Consider the following 9,605-nt stretch of genomic DNA (forward strand, 5'->3'; position numbering starts at 1 on the left):
CCCTTTTATAGCCTGCAGTCATTGAGCTATGTCCAACCACAGGCTGTTTGGACAATTAGGCCTTTTCTTCCAATAGGCTCATTCACTCGAGTTGCCTATTACCTTATTTGCCTAGATCATAGCCTGTCAGCACCTTTTGGACTGTTCACTCATCCAATTTGTCCCCCTATTACGGCTCTGTAGATCCTCTGTAGCATTTATTGATCTGTTTTGGGCGGTTTAGGGGCTTGTAATCATTTCATGTGCAACTGACCTTCTTCAAACCCATACGCAACCTTGGGATTCTAGGTTGATCTCTTTAGGGGTCTTCCTCGGGATGTGGATCCAGTTGTTTGCGCTCTTTCGTCTGTGCCTATGCTAAAATCTGCCGAGGGTAGCCTCTTTCACGGCTGACTTTAAGTCTCGCAGACTTCAACTGTGCATATGGTCGGCGGTCTCAGTTCCTTCATACATTCGGTTCTCATGCCATACGGAAGACCCCATTGAGGCTCAAGCGTCGAGGGCTAACCACACGTGGCAGGTATGGGGCCACATGTGGCCTGATTGTTGTATGACGTGTCGATGTGAATTTTCCCATACGACATAATAATTTTATTCCTCCTCAATTGTTCACATATATAGATGAAGAAGATCGAAATAATAATTTTATTCCTCCTCAATTCTCACAGTCTCACTTCTATATATATATATAGAGAGAGAGGTTTGAGGTGTGAGAAAATAAATAAGCCAAATGGAGAAATCTTGACAATTGATTTAAAATTAAACAAAGTTGATTATTATGAACCATTAGATAAAAGATTGAAGGCAAGAAAGCTTATTTACCCCAAAAAATAATGATAATATAAAAAATTGAAGGCAAAACCAACCCCCCCTAAAAAAAAAAATTTTGAAGGCAAAACCCAATCAATGCTATATGGAAATGTAGGGTAAAATACACGAGGCAATGGCACGGTTGAAAATCTTTTGAGATTATGATTCATTGGTAGTTTAGAATTTTCTTTGGAACAACAACAATAATAATAATTAGGAATATCCTGATATTATTGAGATTGTCTACATATCATTATTTAAATTCAAATTTATGTTGATTAGGATATAAATTATCTATTAGAATTAGTTATTTTCTTTATTTTACTTATCTTTTAAAAATTTACCGTTTCATATACATAGGAGTTCTTTAAGATTGTTGTTAAGTTTTTTTTCCTAATCATTAAAAAAAAACCCCCCTTTTTGAGAATTTCTCGATTATTAAACTTTCAATACTCATTATAATCAACGAATTATGTATAATCCTATTGTTCTATATTATGGACCAAACAGGTTTTAGGACCCGTTTGGCATTATTTTTAGAGGTTGTTTTTATGTTTTTTTAAGAAGCTACAATAAGTCAAGATATTTGACAAAACTTGTTTTTGTCAGAATTTACGAAGTAAGTTAGGGGTTGCTTTTTCACAACAACTTTTATTGTCATTGTTCAAATTTACTAAAATGATCCTAATAATAAAACTTAATTCCCAATCAACTCATTTTATTTTTTTCAAATCAAATTAAAGAATATGTTTTATGTTTAATATTTATATGAAAATTAAAAATCTTTAATAAATATCTTATAATAAATTTTAATAATATATTTTTGTTATAATTTTGTAAGTTTTAAAAATAATTTACTTTCATTTCTTTACGTTATTTAATTTCTTTATAAATATAAAATTTATCTTCTTGAATAAAATTAATTTATTTTTAGAGATATTTTAATTAGTAAAATGAAAATTATATATATTTTTTAGTATTTTGGTGTATAAATATTATGAATATTGATTATAAAAATAGAAATAAAACTAATTATAAATATGTGTGTTAAAGTATGTTTATTTTAGTTATTATATATTTTCACAACAATTTTGTACATAGTCTACCAAACACCTAAATTTTTACTTTTGGTATTCATAGCAACTTTGAAAAAAAATTACCAAACGCCTACATGTTTCTGGTTATAGCTATTAGAGAGAATCAAGGAAGATAATCACATTGACGATAATTCTCCAATTAATGCCTGATTTGTCAACGATATCATTTATCTGTGTTTCCTTATATTTATACATAATTTGCTGTAGTCAACTTTCCATAGATAGGATTACTAGTTTTGTTCTGCTATTCATTTCACTTGTATATATATACAAACGTTGTACTCTTGAAAGCTGAAATATATCAAACTTTTACCATTCTATATGGTATCAGAGCATCCTCTCCACTGAGAAAATGATCCTTACGTTCACTGCCCAAATGGCTAAAGTACCTGAAGTCCTAAACTCAGCTACTCCTCAACCAAATCTCATAGCCATTAGCGTTGTTGCCCAACTTCCTGTCAAATTAACAGCCACCAACTATCATGGCGCGCTCAATTCCATTCCTTGTTGTTTGGTTATAATCTCTTAGGCTATATAAATGGCACAACCCCATGCCCTCTTGCTACCATCACTCAAAACAATACTGAAGTTGAAAACCCATAATTGTTCCACTGGAGACGACAAGATCAATTGCTCCTCCATGCCATTCTTGCCTCCCTAAATGAACCCATCATGCCTCTTGTGGCTTCCTCTGTCAACTCGAGAAATGCTTGGACTCGGTTGGCTATGTTCTATGCCAATTGTTCTCACTCTCGTGTGACGCACCTCAAAGAATGCTTGCACACGATGACCAAAGGCAGCAAGACAATTGTTGAATTTCTACAAGGTCTTAAATGCACCGCTGATGAACTTGCTATCGCCAACGCACCTATCACGGATGATGATCTTATTTTGTTCACTCTCAATGGCCTTGGTCCTGACTTTAAGGAAATTACTGCTGCCATTCGTGCTCGCGACACTGTCATTTCATTTGAAGAGCTCCATGACAAACTCGTGGAACATGAAACTGCCATGAAACGTGACGAAACAAGGTATGATGTCTCCCCCGTCACAACCAATGTTGCTCGTGCTGGCTCCAATCTTAGCGGCGTAAACCGCAATGCTTCCAACTCTTTAACAAGCCACAATCGACCATTCATTCAGGACCAACAAAACTGCTCACAGAATTCCAATTCTGCTCGCCCCAACGACAACAGGTTCCGTGCCTTCAATTCGAACTCCAATGTGGTTTGTCAAATCTGTGACAAACGAGGACATGTTGCCAAACAATGCCGGACACTCAAGGCTAAACTTTCTCATGCACCTGTTGCCAATCACACCTTTATGCAACAAGGTGATACGAATTGGCTGGTTGATTCCAGTGCAAGTCATCATGTGACGAATGACCTTACTAATCTCTCCATGCATGACACCTATGAAGGTGGCGATGATGTGCTTGTTGGTGACGGCTCTGGGCTTCCAATCACCTATACCGGTTCTTTATCTCTCTCATCTCCCTCATCTAATTTTAGATTATCTAAAGTTTTATGTGTGCCTTCCATTCAACACAATCTTATTTCCGTTTCTAAATTTTGCCACACCAATAATACATCAATTGAATTTTTTCCTTCTCATTTCATTGTTAAGGATCTCACCATAGGGGCATGTCTTCTTCAAGGTCTGAATAATAAGGGAGTTTATGAGTGGCCCAAAGGTGTAGGCACGACGGAGCCGCGTTTGGCGATGGTGAGCATCAATACATCATTGAAGACATTGCATGATCGGCTAGGGCATCCCTCCTTACCCATTCTTCACCAAATCATCCGAACAAACTCTCTTTACGTGTCATCATCTTTGTCCACTAAATTTTCTTGTGTCTCGTGTCTATGTAATAAAAGCCATAAACTACCTTTTGGCGTGTCATCCTTAGTAAGTCGTGGTCCTTTGGATTTGTTCTATTCCGATGTTTGGGGTCCATCTCCAATTACTTCAAATGATAATTTTAAATATTATGTCATATTTATCGACCATTTCACTAAGTATACTTGGCTTTATCCTATGCACTTCAAATCTAATGTGATGCAAATATTCACCAAATTTAAAGCTCTAGTTGAACGTTTTTTCAAACGTAATCTAGTTACACTATATTTAGATATGGGGGGTGAGTACCAAAAACTAAGGGATTTTCTTACCACTCATGGCGTCCAACACCTAACAAGACCACCACAACACAATGGATCGTCTGAACGCCGCCACCGTCACCTCGTGGAAACCGGACTTACATTGTTTCACAATGCTTCTGTTCCCTTATCCTATGGTCTCACGCTTTTCAAATTGCTACTTATCTAATTATTGTATGCCCACGCGTCTCCTTGGTCATAAGTCCCCCTATGAAGCACTTTTTGGTACAGTCCCAAACTACTCTAAGCTTAGAATATTTGGGTGTGTGTGCTATCCCTGGTTACGACCGTACAATAGTCACAAACTTCAACCCCATTCCAAATCGTGTGTGTTCCTTGGGTATTGCTCCCAACAAAGTGCGTACAAGTGCTTGGGTGTCTCCTCTAGAAAAATTTACCTCTCTCAGCATGTCCAATTTGTTAAGGAATATCCTTTTTCTTCCACCATAACATCCTCATTGTCTCCGTCAGACATACATCAGTGGTCCAGTGTTCTGAGTCTCTTGCCTCTCTTGATTTTTCAATTCTAGTACCTCTGCCTGTGCCGATGTCTTCGCTCCCACTCGCACGCTCCGACGACCTATCCCAACGACGTTGCCTCATAATTCTTCCTTATCTTCGGCTTCTCAAGTTGTTGTGCCTCTTGTTCATGAGATGACGCCTTCTCCATCACCATCTCCGCCTCGATTACTCCAATCTTCACGGCCTACCGAAAACACACACATGATGAAAACCCGCTCCAAGAACAACATCTTTAAATCAAAACAGCTCCTTACAATATCTAAACACTCTCTTCCCACCCTGCCCGAGCCAATGGTTGTTACCACTGCCCTTCGAGACTCAAATTGGCGTAAAGCTATGGTTGATGAGCTTAATGCACTGACTACAAATGGTACTTGGGAGCTTGTTCCTCCAAACTCGACTCATAATCGTGTTGGGTGTAAATAGGTTTTTCGTATCAAGTACAAGCCCAATGGAACTATTGATCGTTATAAAGCTTGTTTGGTAGCCAAAGGCTTTCATCAGCGACCTAGTCTCGACTATCATGACACATTCAGTCTGGTGGTTAAGTCCACGACCATTCGCATTGTTCTTGCCCTTGCTCTTGGTCATGGTTGGGCGGTCTGACAAATGGATGTTAATAATGCCTTTTTGCATGGCACTTTGCATGATGAGGTTTACATGGAGCAGCCTCTGGGATTTGTTGATACATCTTGTCCCTCTCATGTTTGTCGTCTACGTAAAGCCATCTATAGGCTTAAACAGGCACCACGGGCGTGGTACAATGAATTAGAGAAATTTTTGTTGGCCTTTGGGTTCAAAAATACCAAATCCGATACGTCTCTTTTTGTTTACAACACTAACGGTGCTCTAATATATTTTCTTGTTTATATTGATGATCTACTTCTCACAGGAAATGACACCAACATTTTGCACCAATTTGTCAAGGCTTTGTCTCAACGTTTCTCTTTGAAAGATCTTGGTGCATTAAGTTATTTTTTGGGCATTGAAGTTATTCCTACCTTCCGTGGCATGCTTCTTAGTCAGCACAAATGTATTCGTGACCTTCTCACTCGCACTAAGATGGATGGTGCAAAAGAAGTACTCACTCCCATGTCCACATCAGAGGTTCTCACTTTGAATGATGGATCGGCTCTTACTAATGCTACAGAATACCGTCGCGTCATTGGTTCACTTCAATACCTCCGCTCACATGACCGGATATTTCCTTTAGTGTTAATAAGCTTGCACAATTCATGCATGGCCTTCATCTACGGCGCGACCAACCGTTCTCTTTCCATGCGTTCTCTGTGCCGATTGGGCTGGTAATAGCTCAGATCGCACATCCACTACTGCATACATTGTCTACTTGGGTGGTAATGCAATCTCTTGGTCCTCTAGAAAACAGAAATCTGTAGCTCGATCATCTACCGAAGCAGAATATCGAGCCGTTGCATCAACCGCCGTCGAACTCTCATGGGTGCAATCATTACTACAAGAACTTGGCATTAAGGTTCCATCTCCAACAATTTATTGCGACAACATGGGCGCTACTTATCTTTGCGTAAATCCAGTTTTCCACTCTCGTATGAAACACGTTGCAACAGACTTTCACTTTGTTCGTGATAAAGTCACAAATGGTTTGCTACATGTCTCTCATGTTTTCACTCATGATCAATGAGCTGATTTGTTGACCAAACCACTACCCAAATCACGCCACTATCTTCTTCGGTCCAAGATCGGCGTATCCGATGGATCCTCCGTCTCGCGGGGGCATATTAGAAAGAATCAAGGAAGATAATCACATTGACGATAATTCTCCAATTAATGTCTGATTTGTCAACGATATCATTTATCTTTGATTCCTTATATTTATACATAATTTGCTATAGTCAACTTTCCATAGATAGGATTACTAGTTTTGTTCTGCTATTCATTTCACTTGTATACATATACAAACGTTGTACTCTTGAAAGCTGAAATATATAAAACTTTAACCATTCTTTAATGGCAACTTCTGACTAACAGCACAGCAACGATAATGTCAAATTGATCCTTAGAAAGATTTATCTTGTTTTATGTTTTTGAACGGGGTAATCTTAACAAATACCCTTTAAAAGTGCATAAGTCAAAATTTTTACACTTTACTCTTAATTCATAATCCTTTTAGTTAAATAATTACACTAATAAAAATATATTTATAAAAAATAATAAATAAAAATTTATACTTAAACACTTTTAAAAATAAATTATCTATTTTTTTAAAAAAAGTATAAGTTTGAACCGAGCTTTAGATCACATAATGCCCAACCCGAACCCCGACGGGTTAGGTCGAAGATGTAGTAGGCTCAAAAGTTCATTCCCCCACTCAATCACTTTTTTTTTCCCAAAAAAAAAGAATGCTTTATAAAAGTGCTTTTACAAGTACGATGATGGCTTAGTTTGGTAATGCTGTGAATTTTAAAAAAAGTGCTTTTAGCTGTGCTGAAAGAAAAAGCTGATGTTCCAAGAAGCAGTTGAGTGTTTGGTAAATTGTAATTATAGTAGTTGTGCTGGTTTCAAAATCAGTAAATAGCGTTTGGTAAATTTTAAGGTGAAATTGCTGTGGGTATGTAAAATGACCAAAATAGACATGATATGAAATTTAAATATATATAATTTTTTTTGGTATTTAAAAATACTTGTTTAACTTTAAAAACACATAATGTTTTGATTTTGAATTTTTTAACAATAAATTAATGATAATTAATTCGCTTCTTTTTTTTTCATTTCTTCATTCACAATATAATTACAACTAAAAGAAGCATTAGTGACAATTACTCAGGGACAGATGTAGTCTTCGAGTTGTGGAATTGTTTTTGGCATAGAACTTTGCCTTCTCAAAAATATCAATTGGCCCCATCGCCTTTTCCTAAAAAATTATACCATTCTGTTCCATCCACAGAGACCAAAGTATAAAGGCTCACAAGGATAAAAAAACCAACTGAAAAGAAAACGTGTAACTGAATGAATGAATATATGCAACCTCTTTTACATTTGTCGGTGAGTAGGAAAAAATTATCATAATGTAAGGTAGATAAAAATCATATAACAAACATCTCATATGAAGTAGACAATGTTGGGAATAGTGTCCTAGAAGCATGAGATGTAATAGGATATTTATTATTTATTTAATAAAAGAATTTATTCATTATTTTATGTGCATATATTTATGAATATTTTATGAATATCAATGAAAATTCCATGATTATTTATGTGATGGGTAGGCACTTGCATTTATGAATGTTTATATTTGATTCATGATGATGAATGTATGGATGATGGATTTGGTCGTTAATTATATGGTTCCATGAATCGCATTAAATTCGTTAAAATTAAATTATTTGTAATTTAATTCGGGATTAGAATTACTGTAATTTTAGGTTTTGGGTAGAATTAGGGTTTTGATTTTGAATCAAAAAGATGCATGGAAGATCAAGTTTGAAGCTTTGAAGATGCCCAGAAACAACCCAAGTCTGCCCAGAAATTTTTCCAAAAAAAAAAAGGGAGCCCAGCGCGCGCGCGCCCAGGCGTGCCCCGTGAAAATAGCTTAAATTATTGAAGAAGCACTTATTTTTGTTCTTACCAAACAACAAAAACAACTTAAACTGAAGAAAAAAAGTGCTTTTAAAGGTCCAGAATCAATATCAAACTAAGCCGATATCAGTTTTGTTGATGCAGGCTAATTTTTGTTAATTAAGAGGAAGAGTTTCCATTAATTATTTGTTTTTCTTTATATTGTCCTAATTACCTCAAAGTTGTTCAGTCCCCAACATCATGATCACGTCACCTGGTGATTATAAAATTCGCTAGTGATTCTCTTGTTTATGACTTGGTCGACACTTGCTTTAATTTGGTTAACCAAGCTAGAGAATTTTACCAATTCGCTTTCTTTTCTTTTTTTTTCTTTTCCTTTTTTGACAAAACGTTATACCAATTCTTTTCTCGTTTGACAAAGAAATGACGATAAGGATTGAAGTTAAACATGGGAGATTGGGTACTAAAATATATATCATATAAATCTCAAAACGTGAATAATTACTTGGCTGTCACAATAATTAGGGCCGCCTAAGCATAAACACTAAAAGAAAGCCATGAATTCAAAGTAATTGAAGCACAATTATGTTTGATGTTTTATTTATGACAAAGACGCAAAGTTGGTGTACTCATTATTTTGATCGTGCTTTTTATTCCAAGTTTTTGCCTTTTGGTGGGAGTGGTTTTGTGTTTGTTACTTTATATTGAATTTGAGGTGGGATATGAGCAAAGCCTACAACACTTTTCCCAAGGAAAATGCAAGGCAATTATAATGCAAATATTTAGGGCCTGTTATTTTTTGCGTGTAATTAATACTTAGGTTGATATCATTAATTGTGTCAATTTTGGTATGAAAGTTATGCACGAGCATAATAGTCATAACTTTGTGAGAAAATATTATAGTAAAAAATTAAATTTAAAATTTTTGTGAGAAAAAATATTAGAATAAAAGAGTTTGAATTGTAATTTGAGTAGTGAAAAAACAAACTCTTATAGTATATTTATTTTTCAATTCAAGTTAAGAACTTGAATTGTGTATGTGAGAGAAAACACTAGAATAAAAAAATTAAATTTAAATTTTTATGAGATACTGTAACAATAAAACTTGAATTGTAAAATAAGTTGTGAAATGAACAAACCTTAATATATATATATATATGCACATATCTAGGTTTAGATAAGGTTTGTCTATAGTTGCAAATGTACGATAACATAACGACTTAAATAAGATATACAAAATATTAGTTGTCTAGGTTTGTATAATGTATTATATGTTGGTTATTTATATAACGTTGGAAATATTTTCGCCCATTGATGTTGAAGCGGTAGATGTTGCTGCTGTACATTAATGAACGTTTACAACATACATTGAACAAAAATAAAATAAGTTTAACCATTATTTTTTTAACTATATTATTTATGTTACTATAAAAAATTTTGATGTTATTACTAAAAATAATCT

The sequence above is a fragment of the Morus notabilis genome, unplaced genomic scaffold, assembly GCF_000414095.1.
Source record: "Morus notabilis unplaced genomic scaffold, ASM41409v2 Scaffold2927, whole genome shotgun sequence".
Taxonomy (NCBI): domain Eukaryota; kingdom Viridiplantae; phylum Streptophyta; class Magnoliopsida; order Rosales; family Moraceae; genus Morus; species Morus notabilis.